At 35.9% G+C, this 19,852-nt stretch overlaps 1 non-coding gene across 1 annotated transcript; it reads left to right on the forward strand.

Annotated features, from left to right (window-relative positions):
* The first annotated feature begins 7,714 nt into the window (after nucleotides 1–7,714).
* On the forward strand, nucleotides 7,715–7,912 carry LOC128862616 (U2 spliceosomal RNA). The gene has a single exon (XR_008454515.1). It is a non-coding gene; the product is annotated as a U2 spliceosomal RNA (small nuclear RNA).
* Nucleotides 7,913–19,852: the final 11,940 nt, after the last annotated feature.

A 19,852-nucleotide genomic window follows, 5' to 3' on the forward strand; every position in this document is an offset into this window, starting at 1 on the left:
CACCTCTCAGAGAGAGCAAGTGGGGGTGGTTTAGCCATACACTATGATTAGCCATACACCTGATTAATGCCTTATATTATATATACATTTTGAAAACACATTAGATTTCATAAATAAACTATAATATTGCAGATAATTTTTTTTTTTTTTGATTTTCAGATTTAGCGACCGATTTTCCTTAGGAACTGGTTCGCCTGGTTCTTGATTAAAATAATCATTAATTAGACTTTACAACATTCGGACGGATGTTAGAGCAAAAAAGTAATTTGTATGATTTTCGAGGCAACCCTCCAATCAAAGTTCGAAAAACGAGCTTTGGTAAAAAATTATTTAAAATTAATTTGTGGCTTCCAATTAAATAATACATCACTTATTTTGCACAAAATTTCGTTACAGGTGCTATTAGGGGCCAAATATCAGATCTTCGAAAAACTAAAAACCTCACATTTTATAAGCTTATAGGTTAAAGGTTTTTTCTTGTTTTACATCGATAATATTATTAATTACTAATTTCTTGTTTATCAAATCTTGGTTCATAAAAAAAAATATCTTTTCTGTTTTAAACGTTTTTTTTCCAAATTTTTAATATACATTCAAGGTATTGATTTCAAAGGAAACAGCGCTTAATCTCTTCTACAACAACACAATTTTTTTTTTATCTAAGGTTTACTAACACATTATAACAACATATTAAAACGGTAACTAATTTAGAGCTACCAGATTTTGAATTGAAATTCATGTAATTTATTTTTTAAAGATAATCCTTTTCAAATGTTGGCCGCAACTTCGAATGACTCGCTGAAGGCTTCGGTCGGTATCTCGTGAATAACTTTAGTAGTGTTGGTTTCCAATGCCCTACAAAATAACCGTAAATAAAAGTACGAAGGTGAGATATCACACGATCTTGTTGGCCAATTCACTGGCCCGAGGCGAGAGATAAATTGCTTACCGGAACGACGACGCAGTAAGCCCATTGTTTTACGGGCTCCTCTTGTGGTGTGCGTCTTGATGTTGTTCGACAAATGGAGGGACCTTCAGTTTTAAGCCGACTCCTAACGTTAGATATTTTTTATAAGGAGCTTTTCATAGCAGAAATATAATCGGAGGTTTGCCATTGCCTGCCGAGGGGCGACCGCTATTAGAAAAATGCTTTTCTTAATTTGGTTTTTCATCGAGATTCGAACCTACGTTCCCTCTGTGAATTCCGAATGGTAGTCACGCACCAACCCGTTCGGCTACGGCTGCCGCTACAGACTATAAGACCACAATCACTTCTCCATAAAATCGTTGTGAAGGAATAAATATTCCTTAATTTTTTTTTTAGTATTAATTCTTAAGAAACGTCTCCACTCACTTTTTTTTACAGTGAAAATCTCGTACGTAAATATGCCTTCTCACAACCGCCATTTACCATGAGCACAATATTTTTAATGTCTGTAACGGTTTAATCGAATTTTCACCATTGACTGGGAATGACTTATAACTTCTTTGAAATAGTATGCCTGTCCACTCATACTTATATACTCATACAAGTATAGGATACACATACATACATCATTTTGTGCTCGTGCTTTTGCCATACTCTGGTTTGTTGCGCGTAATCAAGCGAGCAATCTCAATTTCCTACACGTCAATAACTCTTTAACTGCCTATAAAATATGTTGAAATAAATTAGAGTTTTATACGAAAGCTGGCGCTTAACCCTGGAATCTGTACAGGCAACGCAACGTGTGGCACTCGCACAGCAGTCAAGCATAAATCTAATTCCCATATCAACATGTACATGAGCTAGCTCTGGTAGTAAGGGAACGACAAAGTTAACAACAAAAACAACAAGCGTGTAAATGGAAGATTTCCTTATGAACCTTTTGCTTTAAGACACCTACAACGTTCGAGGGAACCCTTTCACCGGCATTTGCAGCCAACGGCAAGGAATATCGTCATCGCCGACCACAGATCAGCGCGCATCCAACCACATGCACTTCACTGCTTACAGTGTACCCGACGTGGTTCACAGCAAAGTGGACCATGCAAAACAGCAGCTGCAGCAACCACAAAGATAATTCTGTGACAAGGAACAGCAGGGTATGACTATGCTGAATCAGCTGCGGAAGCAAACTCCCTATCGTCGTCAAAGTGGTTGGTTTGATGGTATTTTACATCATTATAAATGCTTCGTTGGGTATTAAATAACAAATATTACACAGGATCTTCATTAAAGGCAACAACGGAGAAGGACGCGGTCATGGCGAGTATAACATGAAGATTGTGATAGTAGTTGTGCTCCTGTTATTGGTCTCGCTTTTGCTTTATGGTGAGCTGGAACTGTTTTAGTCCGACATTGCAACAGCGCCGTGTAGGAACAGCTTAACAAACACACACACACAGTTGTTTCTAGAAGTGCATTGGTGACTCATGCCAATTTGGTATTTCCCGTATACGAGGGGAGTGCAGGACTAGACCTGTGTAGCGGCCTATCTACTGAACTACATACATACACGATTTACTGTGTGGGCGACACGATGATGGCAAATGTGTAAGGAAAGTATAAGCTGCGGGCAGGGAAACGGTTTCCAAAAAACCTAAAAAACGGAAAATTTCAGATTATCTTCTATTATTAATTTGATAAATCAAGTGATTCCTTTACATGGGCAGTAAGAGTGGAGTTAGAGGGAGTTCGCCTATTCTTCAAACAAGTGGATATGGTATCCAAAACTTTATTTGGCCTTGTTTGGATTGTTTGACTCTAAAAAGTTTAAGCTAATTATGCTTTAAGCTGAATAAAGCATCCCCACATATGCGAGGGGTGTAAAATAAGTACCCGTGTTAGAAATGAAGACACCATTTACAATTTTTTTTGCAACATAGTCCCGTTTTAGAAAAATACACTTTTTTCAATGCTCCGGCCATTTTTTAAACCCTCTAAAAAACAGGATCTGTGGAACTCTCCAAAAGACATCTCTGTCTCGGCGATGATTTCTTCATTTGAACTACATTTTTTCCCGCGAGCCATTTCTTCATGTTAGGGAACAAGGAAAAGTCTCAGGGAGCCAGATCAGGTGAATACGGGGGTGCGACAGCAATCCATAATGCCGATGGCACAAACATACTGACACATCAGACGCAATAACTTCGCTACAACTGAATCAAATGTCAACAAGCTTTCACTGGAAGTCAGCTAGGGACGTAACTTCCAAGGCACTAACTCATTAAAACGATGACACCAACAAAAACATTCTTATGACGCCAGTCTTTTTTATTTTGGACTTCACCTTATATCTTGTATTGGGTTGGCGAATAAGTTCATAGCGTTTTTATATTCTCTTTTATTTACAACGATTTGTTTGCTGCTTGCCAAAGGCTAAGTATTTCTTCGATAGAACTCTTTCTGCTCTACAAAACTATGTTAATTGTATTTTTGAGCTTTTCAATTTCTTATTAGTTTTGAGGCTTATAAATGGAATATTCAGGAGGTAAAAATCAACATTTTCGGCGAGGTCAAAAATCTGCCGAATTAGTTCGGGACATTGTGGAGAAGTTTTCGTAGGTGCGTCTACAGCATGGAATTAGCTTGCAAAGTTCAAAAATGCCGACTTTGGAGTCGATGACTCGATCCTCAGCGGAAGGCCTTTTGAATTCGATGAACAACCTTCAAATCACTTTAGAAGGAGAACGGTCGTTGTCGTGAATTGGCGAAAAATTGAACTGCGATCATACCTACAATAATTCCCAATCCTCTTCGTTCAATGGGATTTACCAAAAAATTGGGAGCGTGGGTTCCTCACGAGCTCAACGAAAAAAAGCGAAGGAAGTGGCCTTCAAATTGCTTCTCAGCATCTCGTCAGACTTCGAGCAACACGCAGTTGCTGGATAACAGGATAAACATTCCTCATACATATACGGGGAATACTTCTGAAATGACAGTCCTTGGCCGTATATAAATCCGGTTCGTTCCGATTACGAAGAACCGACTGTCGTGTGAACGAGCAACACGCGGTCATAAACAGCGCTTTTTCTACCGAATTGTCACGGGAGATGAGAAATAGTGCATATGCATCAATATGAAGCAAAACAAGGAGTGGGTGGCTCCAGAAGATACACCAAAGCAGAGAATCCAGCCGGATCTTCACCCAAAGAAGATCGTGATATGTGTTTGGTGGGACTGAGAGGGCGTGGTGCACGGGAAATGCTCGGAAAGGGTGAGGCTATTCGACTAAAAAGACCAAATCGACATGAACATACCATACTTCTTCACGACAAGGCTGGACATCCTGTTGCACAAGTCGTCAAAGCCGCAATCCAAGAGCTCGAGTGGGAGATCCTTCAGCATCCGCTGTATTCTCCAGACTTTGCACCAACCGATTACCATCTTCTTCGCTCCCTATCAGGCCATATAAAGGGGGTTACCTTCAATAGCAAAGAGGTCCCTAAAAACTGGCTCAATAACTTCTTTCACACCAGATCATGCGATTTTTGGTGGAACAGCATCAACAAATTGATTGAGAGGTGGGAAAAGGTTGTAAACAGAAAGGGCGAATATATAATTAATTAACTTATTGGTATATTTATTGTATTTTGTATAATTAAAAGTCTTCGTTAAAACACTACGAACTTATTCCCCAACCTACACATATATACTCGAAAAAAAATTATGTGTGATTAACCTTAAAAACCGAGCTGAGAGTTCTTAGAAAGTAACGAAAATTTATAATTTTCATTTCTACGAAAAAATGTTGTCCTTTCACGGTATGCAAATTATTAAATTTTGCATCCAACCCCGTAAAAAGGCATATTCTTTTGCCTATTCAGCAAAGGGCTCAAAATGCTGCCAGTATGTACCTAATTTTTCTAACACACAAATTTCTTAATATTAAAGATTTAAGTATTCAGCGGATTATCAGGCCCACCAACTCCACTGACAAAGCTTTTTCAAAGAAGAAAACTTGCCTACAGTACCTCCCTTGAGTATGGCATTTTTTTATGGTCGCTGTCGAACGAAATGAAAGCTTACAAAGAAACATAATAATAATAGAAAAAAAAAACAAAAAAGTGATGTAATATTAATGGAATTTATTATAAAATATAATAAGTAAAATAAGTTAAAAATTAACCAAAAGTGGTTATTATAAAACATGTTTTCGAAAATAGAAAGTCGTTTGCAATCTCGGAACAGTAGTACGCGGAAAAAGAATGAAATAAATGAGCCGAACGACAAATTTCAAAAGCGCTACGAACCACTTTTTTTAAAATTCGATTATTTGCGGTTGGCTGATTCCGGGATCTGTAGTAGTTGGTTTATAGTAATCTCACCTATTTTAAAGCATTCAAAAAAGGTTCCTTTGATAGTTGCCCCTACGTATTTAGATTCAGCCGAAGACTTAAACCTTACCAGTTTTGGTAGGGAGTGCCTTAGGCAGTTCGAAGAACAACAACTCCTTTAATATGACACCACTTTCAATTCCAACATTAATATTTGAGCTACTGAATGTTTTGCATAAATATTTAGATAAGGTGTTGCATTTGCCCACAATTGGCAACAAACGCTACTGTTTAACACTTTGAACGGAGTGTTTTTTTGTATTGGCTGCCCTTAAAATTATAAGACCAACTAAATTTCTTATATATTGTAACAACAATTTATGATTTTAATATTTAAACTTTTAATGATAACTGAATTTTATAACGTTTTTATCCAGAATTGAGCACCCATTTCACTAAACTTAAATTAATTATTACGAAAAGAAAAAAATACAGAACGAACAAAGTATAAAATCCATGTTACTAAATTTAAAATAAACCAAACTCAAAGAATTCTTGAGGTAGCTTATAATTTGGAGCTTAGTAGTTTGATTTTCGTTTCGAGACATCCATTTGATTAAGCTTTTTATAATATTTTGATACATTTTTGACCATCCGACAATAATCTCACTTCACTTAGCGCTATCAAACTGCCTTCCATTTTTGAAAACCGATTGAGAAAGTATTGCTCATACATTTTGGATTGAATTAAGGGCAAGGCTGTACAGTCAGCCAATTCTAAAATTGGTATTTTTTTCGCTACCAAAACTCTTTTGTTGCTTTGAAAGCATAAATGGCTGAGTTGGCATGCTGCGAAGGCCGTCCCTCATCGAAATTTTCATACAAAAAAGTAATGAGTACCTCGTCTGGAAGTTCTTAATACTATTATTTTTTTTTGAATATGTAATACATAGGCTTTTTGGGACATTTTTCTATTACTGCTTCAGTAGATATCATAATAACCATCTTGGTCTTATAGTTTTCTCGTGCGGTGTATGTATGTACAGCAATATTGCGACCTCGTTGATTTTTCGATAACCTGCTGCTGATACTTAGCTGATGAGCTGTCGCAATATTGCAGATGTGCCGAAGGTATTGTTTGCATTATGACAATATGAGCAAATAACATCGTTTCATTTGAACTCAATTTTACGTTAAAACCAATAAGAATATTAAGCATCAAAATATTATTAATTAAATTAAAACTTACTTTCCCACATTCATTTCAATTCTGAATTGAAATCTTTTATATAGCGCTTGATTAGTTAGTGATGACTATTCGATTGTCAAAATTTTACTGACAAAACGCTTGACGTTGGCAGTGTTTTCAAAAATGTTGTGACAAAACGAGGTGACATCTCATATAAAGTAACACTGCCACATTTAAAATTCAAATTCAAAATTTTCAAATGGGCCACTTCATTGCACCATTTTCTAGTCGATTCATCTCTGCAGAGTACTTTTCATCAGAAAAGAAATACTTTTGGGGTCATTTACTTGATTACCTCAAAAAGAAGCTTGAAACAAAAATGCCCCCCATTTGGCGAGTGAAAATTTTATCCTCCAATAGAACCATAACCAGGCGCATAAATCCACAGCTATAATCTTAGAATTCCATGAATAAAGTTTTCGAATTTCTCTCTAACCAAGCATATTTCCAGATTTACTTACCTGCGGCTCAAATTCAGTACAAGATGGGGGAGTCTGTCCACTTGCAGGAATGGAAAGATCACGTGTAATCAGAACAATTACAGTCGTACTCCATTTGTACTACCGACTAACTCGAAGAAATTGTAGAATTATAATAGGCCTGCTGACGGGATAGGAATCTCGGCCAGCGAGAAATGCAGGATATGTAGGGAGCAAGGAAAACTGTAGAGCAGATCTACAACCTACTTAACCTAGCTGCGACGATTTTCTGTTTCCAAATATAGGGTTTTTCAACTTTTGAACTTTTTTAAATAAAACACAAACGGTTTGACTTTTTTAACTAATTTTTTTTGAAGTGAAAACTTCTTTAGAATCGTTGGGAGTGATTTGAGAAAAAGTGAAACGAAAAAGCGACCATCTTGGCTACGAATATTACATATAATCGTAGCGACGAACTAAATAACTTTTAGGCCAGCGGCGACAGCATGGCGCGATAGCCAAGCGGCTAGCAATGTGAGCTTCCGATCCAAAATTCTTGGTTCGAATCACAAGAAAAAATTTTTTTTTTTGAAATTTGCATTGTAGGACATTTCTGATTATTTATTGAAAACAGTTTTTTGGCTTTTCTATTTTTGGTTTAGATGCTGAAAGTCAGTTTAAGTGAATCGGTATAAATATTTCGTACATTAATTTTTGTGAGCGTGTAATTCTCAAAAGGTTTATTAGAAAATGTATTGACAAGGTAGTTTGTTGGCTGTGTATGGTTATCGCTTCTCGGCCTTATGGCTAAGATCAAAGTGTGGTATCTGTTTTTATCAGCTTAACATCTGATAGATCCTCCATCGGAGGACAACAAATGTTAAAGTGATTTTTGGAAATAGGCGGAGTGTTTTAGGGGCTTGCTCCACCTCTGCCACGGGTTGGCCCGGTATTGCAGTACGGCCGGGATTTCGGCCCAAATTATTGAATAAATACAAGAAGAAATATACTAATACATTTAGCTTTGGTGGGAAGAGACATAAATTTTTATATGAATACAAGTAGACGAAAATGGAAGAAATTTGTAAGTCTGTTTATTCGGTCCGTTTGGGTATTTTTTTTGACAACATCGAAACCAAAGCATTTGTATCATATTTTATCTATCATAAGCCACTCGTATCATTTGTTGAAATTGAAAACATTGAGGATGAATAATAATAAAATGAAGAAAATAAAATATGAACTTTATAGCAATATTATAATGAACCTATAATTATCCCGCTCCTAATGCTGCTTTCGTCTTATTCTCTCTCAGTTTGTTTTACGGAAGGTTTCACTTCTATCGCGTCTAACCGTTAGACTGGTATTTTTTTTTACTATCGAGTTTTAACATATACATTTAAGTATGAAATTCGATTTCTGTTGCATGACCACCGCGTGCACGTTTTTCGAAGTCCAATCGTTGAACCCAATTTTCGACCACCCTTTTGCATAAATTGGCCGAAATTCCAGCAATTTCGCGTTCAATATTGGCTCTGAGCTCACAAATCGTCGCCGGCTTGTTACTGTAGACTAATAACTTCACATAACCCCAAAACGGGACGGCTTGTTAAATGGACCGTAAAATGGCCGTAATGCTCTTAAAGTAGCAGCAACAGAACGATTATTTTCATAAAAAATTTGCACGATTTGCAATCGTTGCTCAAGTGAGTAGCGTTCCATGATGAAATGTATACTAATGAAGTTTACAAATGGCAAGCGAAAAATAAAAAATATTGCGTCGTTCGCCTTCCCTATCGGAAAAAAGTTGAAGCGCACCTATTGAATAACCCTATACAAGTATGCATGCTAGTCGGATCTATTCTTCAACTCTAACCACAAATGCAAAATTTCTTTTGATGATTTTATTTACCTCATTTTTCACCCTCCACCATACGCGCAGTGAAAGCACAAACTTAACTTTATTGGTATAGCCATATGCAAATATACTAAATTATTATAAAGTTGGTATGTGGAGGAGCGCAAATATTTCTACATATGGCAATATATGTCTTATCTACACGTAAATACAAGGTGGCGCAAAATTGATCACCCTATCGGAAGACTTATAATTTTCGCAAATGGCGTCACACGCTGCAGTATACAAACAAACAAGCGATGCAGCGCACATAAAGGTCTAAATAAAGATTTTCATCACTCGAAATCATTTAATTATTTATTAAAAATAAGCTATTCAAAAACAAAATTAATTTTGCACCACCTTGTATATGAATATATAAACAAATTTCTTGTCGCTACTAATCCCCTGTGTGAAGCCGTCTGCATAACTCTACAAACACATACAAACGTGCTTATAATTTATGAGCAGCAAGAAAAAACTACTGCAAAAGAGTTACCCAGCCAGCCACCGGAGTCCGCGCGGTGCAATATTAGAACACTTTGGAAGGCTAGTGCCCACCTAGGAAGGATCCGATAAGAGTTTCTAAATGAGGCGTATCCGAAGATCCCTCTGATAATCTGCAAATCTGCAAACGTGCGGACTTCTCTATTTTTATAATGAATTCCCTAAAGCATCTGAAGATAATACATATAGACGGAGTGTTTTGGGATTTTTTTAAACTATTTGTAATTAGTAAGTGAATGCAAAAAAATAATAAAGATCAGCAAGATAACAAAAAAGACTCAATGTGATGCCTAAACGCTCCTATGCGGTGCTCTTCAGGACTCTGCTTTCATACTACATTTGGCTGGCTGGGTAAATGCAAACAAACAAACATTCAGACATATTTTATGATATATGTATGTTTGTTCGGTTATGTGCTTGTGTGTTCCTTATGCGCTCCGAAACCACTGAATCGGCTTTCAGGACATTTTCATAAATGCGCTGGCGTAAACTGCAGAGTTGTACGTATCTGAAAATTAACAAGCAATTTAATAAAACTAAATTTAAGACTACCATCAAACGAACGCTTTTTGAGAAAGTTTCAATCCTAGCATATTTTTGAAAACAACTGCACGCCTAAATAAAAGGATTGCCACCTGTATTAAACATTAAATTGAGTTAATTACGTAAAACAAAATATCGCAATATGGGTATCAAACGAAGGCTCGTTTAGAACGGTTTGTTGTAGATATATTTTAAAATTTTAACCCTTTTTGATGCCTTTAACCGTTTCTGAGATATAGCACAAAATATGGTCTCTGAGGACTTAAAAGGTAGACTTTCCGACAAAATAGAAAATCGGTATTACAATATGGCCATCAAGTAAAAGATGTTTGTGTAATCTTTGATTAAGAAATAGTTTTTAATAGGGTTGCAACTATCTAACTAGTTAAAACAAACAAAGTTAAATTAAATGAAATATAATATTATTAAATGGGTACCAAAAGACACGTGATTGAGAAAGCTTTAATAGGCTTTTTTTTTAAGATTGCTGAACCCACCTCCAGCAAAAATAATAAACATTAAAATCAATACGATTTTTAAGTCATTTGAAACTTGCATTTCATTACAGCAAGATTGAAACTACATACACGAAATGTTTCTAAAAATTTCGATTAAAAATTGTGAACTTTTGAAGAAAACTTTTTGAATATTTTCCAATTTACATAAAGTCTGAAACTTAAGTTTTGAGTTGGCTTTTGTATGAGAGTAAATGTTTTTTTTTATAAAAAAGTTACTAAAATTAAACGAGGAACGAATAAATTGTTAAAAAAAAAATAGATTAACCAAAGGTCATAAATTTAGTTCGGAGAATTACTTTTCTTTAACTCAAAGATATGTCCTTTTGTCTTGACTATGGGCTTAAGACGGTGCAGAAACGAATCGCAAGCTGCCCGAAAGACTTTTGGTCTCTTATGTCTGACTTGTTGCTGCTTTGGTGTGAGATCATGCGCCTTTTGAATCTAGTAAGGCTTGACTTTGAGATCATTTTTCAGTATGCGGTCGAGGCTACCGTCAGATATTTTAAGTTCTTTCGACATTTGATTGACCCTTTGTCGGGGATTTCACTCAAATCGCTTCTTCACTTTTTGAACCATTTGCCGTTTCACGTGACGTCTGCAGTCTTTCGATAACCGCCTCTATGACGTTCCGCGACGCCACCATCAATAAAAGTGTGATTTCCCAGCCAAATATAATGCAATCACACTATTACGTTTGAAATCCATTACTAATTTTCTTTTTTCACGTTTACTCTCGGCAAAATGCTTCCGCACTCTTGTAAACAATACTCTGGACTGTCATTTAGCCAAATAACAAACTGCTGATGCCTATGCATCAGCTGCGCGAGCGGCCTGATGCTGGTTACACTTCGAGTACCGGACCCTGTGTTTAATTAGGGGAGTGTATACTTAATTCATTATTTTAACTATGTTTATTGAGGCGAACCTGCGCATGTTGGGTATTAGCTAGTATACTCGTAAAATAACACTGTAACATACATCAATAACATACATAGACCAAAAAGTTCCAGGAACAATCACCAAATGATGCTGTAACTCCGCTGATTTGAGTTTTGTTTTATTTTCTTCTGTTTTATTATGTTGCGCCTTCTTTCTTCCCAAAACTTTATGCGCATTATTTGACATTTGTAAAAGTTACACCGTCTTATGTAAATCTATCTCTGCACGTGTTCTCGATTTTTTTTTTTAATTTCAAAACTGGATTTGAATTCGTAACGAACTTACATTGAAATTTGCATTCAAAATGGATTCAATGGTAACGAAAACCTTATAAATGTTAGGAAGCTGTTTCCATAATGATATTCTAAAGAAATCGAGTTGTATGAGCACATCAGAAGAGATCGTGAGACCATCGAAAAAGGCGAACGTGGACCTGAATTTCGTGCAAAAGGAACCGCGTTGATATCGCCAAAAAATTGATCTCCAAGAACATTTATCAGTGGCCCCAACATTCATCAAATGCATTTTTCCTGGAGACGAGACGTACATAGGTTTTGAAGTACGAAACGTAATACAGACATCAGGTGAGTGAGTTGAAAGCTTGGAATGTACCAAGACGAAACAAACGACGTCATTTTGAGTCAAAAAGGAAAACGATATTCACGGTTTTTATGGATTACAGCGGTACTGTACACCACGAAATTTTGCTATATGGCAAGGCTAATGACTATAATTTGGCGTTATGAAGCGATTCGCCACAAAAAAAAAACGTTATGTGGGAAAGGAACCCGTGGATTTTGCACCGTGCTTGCACGTACAGTGTCATTATTATCCGTAAATTTTTAACTATCAAATTTTCCTGGTATGGCTCCCTATGATTTTTTTCTGTTTAATCCTTCATTAGGCACGTGGTCTACAATGGTAGACCACGTCTTTTCAAAGTCGTGCAACTCCTTAAATTTGTCTCTTAAATTACCTAAGCTTTTTAATAGCTGTTTATAATTAATCTCTTTATCCAATTAGTGCATTCAGTGCGGGTTTGAGGTACAGTTGTAAATTTTATCAAGGTCTGAACAGTGCTGGTCTACATATGTAGACCACGTGACTAACGACGTTACTTTTTCTTGCGGCAATATTACTTGATTTATTAAATATTTGAATTAAGTTCAGTTAAGTTTTGCTTATATTTTTTTACAAGAGTGTGCTAATTTAATTAGTTTCAGATAATATTATGTCTGATTCAAAAAAAAAAAAAACGATTGGAAAGCAGCAAAAATCCACTCTCCGAACTATCAAGTAGTGAAGAAAGTGCTATGGATGCTAAAGAAAAAGGTTACATATTTGCGAACTGTGAGAAAAAATAAACGCGAAGTTCCCAAAGAATTCTTTCCCAGGAAGAATCGTAAAGAAAAGTCAAGTATTTTTGGTTTCCAAGAAAATTGTATACTAGTGTCGTACTGCCCAATAAAACCGGTCAGTGATCCTGATATCATCTATGCACCATGATAACGCAATAGATGAGCAAACAAATGATGAAAAAAACCAAGTGATTTTCTTGAAAAATGCGCTTGGGAGCTCATTCGACCACAAATTGAAGTTAGATCAAAGAATCCTCGACTACCCATGGAAATGAGGCAGCGAGCCCACAACCTTCTTGGCATCCTAAGCATTGCACCACAACCCACTCAATCACCAAGTAACTATGTCGGACGTTGTCATATTTGCCCTCGCAATATGAACAAATCATCCCGAAAGTCGTCTACTAAATGCGGCAGATTTCCTTGCAAAAATCATATGAGGGAAAGTTGCACGGAATGTCTCAGTGAGGAAATATAAGCAGTTTTCAGAAACCATAACATATAAGTTTTGTACTGAACTTTTATTTTTTTATTTAAAGAATTGAATTTTACATATTTTTATTTTAAGTTTTACGAATAATAAAAACTCTTTTGTAAATCGTCCATTAGTTATAAGAAAAAACTTTTATGAATTGCAATAAATGTTAAAAAACACATACATTCACGTTTTTATTGAATTTACAGAAGATACACAAATATTTTAGTGAAAATATTAGTTTATATTCCTCACATTAAATCACAGAATATACTTATGAAGTATTATTGAGAAACTCAAATGAATAACACTTTTAGTCATAATATTAAAATGGTCTACGATTGTAGACCACGTGCCTAACCACGTTACAAAAATCCACGTGCCTAACGAAGGGTTAATCGAGTGAAAGAACCCCTACGCGTTTTAATAGCCGAAAGGAAGTAATGGGAAAATTAAATACGGCCCTGACGGCTATGGTGAAAATAAAGTTGATGGGGAATACGTTGAAGGCGATAATATCACTTTTGAGGAATAAACTTGTATTTTGAGTTTTCTGAATATGTTCCGGAACTTTTTGATCAAGGTGTTATATATGTGTATACAATTAGGGCGTACATCCTTTGTTAGGTGTTTGGCCGTGGTGTTACCCATGCTTACACATACATGCTTATAAATTTACGTCATTGTGAATGTGCATAGGAATGTATATGCATGCCAATTATCTCGCCCTAACAGGATAATGTTGTACAAAAATGCTACGATTAACTACTCCTTCTTAAGCAAAGTTATTTGATGAAGATCTGGTTGTGTGTGCGTTATGCACGCCTGAAGCCCTTGACTATATGTATGTATGCATGTGTCATAATGATATATTAAAGGAGATAAACAGCAAGTCTGCGAATGGCAGCAGCTTGATAGGTCGCCAAGTTGGTACCTAAGTGGGCGTTAAAATAAAATGTAATTGGTAGCACTGGAATCCGGCGACGATGTGTGTGAGAAAGGCTTCCTCTACATAAGGACACAATTAAAAATAATATTTTCAACGATGCGGCAATTAATTAAATCACCTCTCGAACATACATACACAAACACGCACTCACATCCATGCAATGCGGGTTGCCGACTTCACACACAAATACACACTGTTGCTTGGCTTTTAACTTATTTCTTACGGCAAGTGCTGTAAAGGCAACGGAAACATTGCGTCACATGCCAACGGCAATTACACCCACATACATACATATTATATGATGGTAGACAAAGTCTGACAGGCTTGTAATATGACAGCGAACACGAGGACTTCACGGATGACGGGCAAGCCAAGAAAACTGATGGCGCTGATAAGTGGTTTTGGAAGGACTCAGGTCAGGGGCGGATACCGTTGAACAAAATGTTCCTTTGTCAACGCAAGTGAGCGTGTTAAGCTGACGCACTTTTGGCAGTAGGCCAAAATGAAACCCAAAACAACCACAGCAACAAATATTTATATACATACATATATATTTTCTGTACGTCCTCTATTCTAAAAAACCGAATACTTAACAAATAAGCGAAGCAAATGTACGAATATGTATAGTTTTGGCGCTTTCTGCTTTGATACAGTCACTTGGATGTCCGCTCGTTTCAGGCTATCAAACAAGCCAAATATACAAGTGTATGTCATTTTTTGGAAAGTTGTTTAGGATGCTCACTGGAACCTTTTTCTTCAATTACGGTTGCGGAATGCTGAATCCGATCGATTATTTTGTCATTTGTAAACTTGTGTAACCCAAATTTGAATTGAATTTGAGACAACCTAAAGACTCTGTCAAAATACGATGCAGATTTAAAGTTGACTGAGAAATTTCCACTTTTCGCCAATCACTCCTTTTTGTATTAACTCTTTGGTTACCGGTCGTGTGCAATGAACCCGAATGCGATTTTACTATATTCCCTTAATAATATCTGATGCTTTTAAACTCCTTTACTCTTTCATTTTCTTTATTTCCATATATATATTTTGTAATACTCTAACTAATATTCAAACTAATTGCTAATATACTTTTCCTAGGAGTAATTACCATCCGAACGGTAGGTTATACTATTCTTTGTTTTTTGCGGCAGACAAAGGGATGAATAAAACTATGAACTACTTCGATATTTTTAGGGGACAAGGCACTCACTCGATTACCTGATTTTTCATTGTCACTAAACTTTTCTCTACCGTATACGGGTTAACCAATCGATACTGGACCCTACATATGTATATCACATTCAAAACGTTTCTAAGAGATGTCGCCTTGTGAGATTTACATTTATAAAAAAATCTTGAGGTTTTCTTTTAGGATTGTGTGTATAAGTATGAGTGTATAAGTGCGAATTGAGATCGTCCAGCCGCTTTAGCTTAACGATTATAATTTACATAAAGGTTTCTGTAAGACAATAGAGACCATCGAGAGCATGCGGTACTGCGTGATTTCTTCCCTAACCATCTGATAAGCCATTTCGGTGATATATCCTGGCCACCCATGACGCCCGATTAAGGATTTTTCTCTGTGGGGGTACCTCAAAAGTAAAGTCTATGACGCAAACCAGCAGTAACCATCTCAACACTTAAAGAAAATATCGTTTGAAAATATCGTATCGTTAATGGCATTCCTATATCACGACTCCAGCAAGTGGCATGGAGTACGGAGGCCAGATTCCAAGAGTGCGTAAATGTCAACATTTGAAAGAAATATTTTTGAAAACAAAACAAATCTGCATTTACACATTGAAAGAAACCTTTCAGTAATTCTTTTTTAATTTAGCTTTTAAATTCTGTCATCTCACTACCTTTATGATAATAATTTGGGAAAGGAAATACATTAATTTTGCATAACATTTTTATAAACTGTTTTATAGTCGACCTTTAGCTCCTGGATGGTGGTACGACTATTTCTTCGATTATTTCTGTGTCGATATTCCATAAAACCAAAAATGTCTGAATGGATCGGCGAAACCAAAATTGTACGTAATTAGCTATTACACAATGGGTTCCATAAACACCATTCCAAATTTCAGCGTCCTGGCTTAAATTTTCACCTTTATCAAAGAAAAACTGTAAAATTTACCAAATTTTCTCTTTTTATTGACTTTCATTGTTAACACCGTGTAACTCCCATCTGAATGGAACAATCAAAAAACAACAGACGAACTTTTTAGTGTGAAATGTTGCCTTGACAACGCGGAGAGACTTTAAATAGTTTGATCGATAACTTACGAGATATCGATCACTACAACCATCTGCCGAGACAACAGTGGATTTCTTTTCCCCAAACTAATATATTCTAATTGGGCTTTTTGCAACGTTATTCGCTAGACTTTTAGTAATCTCAATAGATTAGAATTAGAATCCAATTTATACTGTTTTTTCCCAAAGGATCAAAAGAGTTCAGCGTAGGTTTGTACGGTTTGCCTTGCAATATTTTTATTTTAACGAACCAAATCGATCTTTTGTAGCCGCTTGTACGTTAATAAGCTTGCAATCTGTTTTCTCAACGTGCATAATGCAAGCGCTGATACTTATCCATGACATTGTCTGTGGTCTCATTAATTCACTTTGATCTGCTGAAGCAAATAAACTTCAACATACCTCAAAGGCGAATTCCATTAACTTAAATACTAGATAGATATACCAAAATTACCTTAGTGGCTCGTTCTGCATTTATGTACATATATGTAAGTACATATGGATATTCCTGTGTTGCTCATTAACAATAGCAGATTCCTCTTTTACACAGAGTCTTGACAAAGAAGGTGCATAATCGTCTTCAAGAAAGTAGTGCTTAGAGAACCATCGCATTATGTAGCGCTTATAAATTGGCAGATTAGAAGCAATTGTTCTCTAAACTTGGGCAGAAGTGTAAAAGCTAAAACGACGAAAATCGCTTTAGAATTCCATCGAACCTTATTTACCGATAAAAAATGAATTTAAATGTTTATAAGATAGCTACAATTTTAAGCCGATGCCGAAATAATGTTTTATGAGGAGCTTTTTCATAGCAGAAATAAATGTCCACATGCACGTATTCAGGTAAAATCCGATAAACATTCGATTCCTGAGTACCTAATTGTTGAGAATGCTGAGATGTCGGTGTTGATAGTTGTTCAACAACTCTTTAGTTCTGGTTTCTTGAATTTTTTTCACAAACCTTGGAATTGTCGACTAACGTGAATGATTATTTCCACCAAATCACGAACTTTGCGACATGTTTTTCTTAAAGAACGACCATTTTCGTAATGAGTTTCAACAATTTTAACGCGTTGTTCTATCGTCTAAAATTGAATATCTGCGAACTTGACAAATCTTAAAGATGACAGAAAAAAAAATACCTTCTAGGATTTAGTCACTATTCACCTCTGGATGTCACTTTTGAAAGACCCTTTCTTATTATCCATTTATAGCCGCTCATTGTTTCGTTTCTAGTGGTGTTTCATATAGTCTTAGTTTACCAAACGATCCGAATAAAAATCGTGTGCAATATTTGAAAAAGTTGTTGTTCCATTCATTAAATCGTTCATTATGGGGCTGAAATTCAGTGTACTGTTGTTGAGATAAAGGAATGTTGTTAAGGTAAGTTTGAGGTAAGCTTTTTCCAGTGCTACCGCCTATTGTATCAGAAACTATAATCTTTATGGATATTAATAAGTAACATTAATGCAAAGGATGCAAACAGCTGATGCTTTTCCATTTTCAAATACCAGGCCAACCAATTTCACTTTTCATTTTTGAGAGCTATTAGGTGAAATTAAATTTTCCATCAAAATGAAAATACAAGCATTCGATTTTTATTTCTTCCTGAAAAGTTTCTTCTAACTTTCTGTTGAACTCATAAAAGCTTTTGTACATCCCAGATTGTGATGGTGCAAGTATTTGAATTGCTGGCTCTACTAATTGTTGCAAACATTAGATTGCGAAAAACAATAATCTCCATTTTTCAATTTATATACCCGCGAAAATTTTAGTTAAATTTAATTTAAGCTGGTTGTTCATTTTTGGAATCAAACAAACCCATCAAGTTATGTACGTCGTAGGAGAGACTTAGTGAAAAATTATAAATTCAAAACTTTATTAAGCAATAACTTTTAACTGTCACACCTTGAATAACATTTTATTGATGCTTTTTATTATAAAAAACAATTTTGGTGATTTGATCGAGCTCGTCTTCCTATTTGGTGTTGAGCGTCTTGTTCTGGTTCAACAAATGGAAAGATTTACAGTTTATGCCTCAGAATAGCAGAAGTTTTTTTATGAGAAGCTTTTTCATTACTACAACTACAAGTAGAAAAAAATCGGATCCTTGAACAAAAGAAATTGAACGTACGAGCTAAAAAATTTGTTTCACATAAATAAACTTTAAAAACGAATACCAGCAAAAGGGATAAGTTTTGGACATCACTAGGCAAATTAATCAGAAATGACCTTAGTAACAGTGTAATTAACTATCTATAAATACGACAACCTTCCTGCCAACCCTGCCTAAAATAAATGCGCAGAAGTAATTCAATAGTCAATCGTCTTATGTACTTTCTTGAAATTAACACAGGAGCTCGGCAAGCTTGAAAGCCTCAAACCATCTCTTGCAGATTACTTGTTAAATAGTTTGAAAATCCAGCTAATATTTTACGATCCGGTTTGGATATAAAACAAATGCAATCATACTTTAAAAGAACTAAAACAATTTATATCTAAAGACTGTCGCACTTTTTATCAGGCATTTACATACCTACCTATTGATTAATATTTAATATATTAGTTTTTGGAGATATTTTTAAGAATGCTTTTAAAAATCATTGTAAATAAAATTAATTTACTTAGTATCTATCAATTTGCGACAGACGGTGCAACGGCACACACTGCACGTGCCACAACCGATATGCTGAAGGATGCATTTCCCGGGCGCCTAATCTCCCGTTTTGGCGATTTGCACTGGCCAGCAAGATCGCCTGATTTGACCGCTCCAGACTTCTTTTTGTGGGGCTTTTTGAAGTCGCGGGTTTATATCAACAAGCCTCAGACTCTTGCAGCTCTTAAAGACAATATCCGTCAAGAATGTGAGGACCTATCGCCCGAAGTTTTGGCCAAAGTGATGGAAAATGCCATAAAAAGGGCTCAAATGGCAATCAACTGTGGCGGCGGCCATTTACATGATATCATATTCTCGACTTGATGTAAAAAAAAGTAAAAGACCAAATAAAAATAATCCACAAGAAGAATCATTTTTTGTTTTTAATTACAGCCAGAAAACATCGCAAGGTTACTTTTGCGCCACCTTGTAGTATCAAATATAACACGGCTAGTGCAACACTGAGGACCAAATGGCCGAATTCACATCCACTTTGTACTAATGCTGGCAAAATTCAGAATAAGTCTCTCATTTTTTGACTGTTAAGAATATATCGCACACATTCGAACTTTATCTACTTGTTCAAGTAATGTATTGTATATATGTATGCATAAACTTATGTATGAAATTGTTTTACCACAAAATATCGTCTGTCTGATACGGCCTATTCAACGTGTCACGAAAGTAGTAATACGGTTTTAAAGCAGCTGACGACATTTAGTATTTATTCAAGCACACTTACCTATACCCTGACGCTAGGCGTTATGGAATAAAGATCAGAGCGCATGCATCACTTATGCAACAACACAAATTAGCACATC

The sequence above is a fragment of the Anastrepha ludens genome, chromosome 4 (genome assembly GCF_028408465.1).
Source record: "Anastrepha ludens isolate Willacy chromosome 4, idAnaLude1.1, whole genome shotgun sequence".
Taxonomy (NCBI): domain Eukaryota; kingdom Metazoa; phylum Arthropoda; class Insecta; order Diptera; family Tephritidae; genus Anastrepha; species Anastrepha ludens.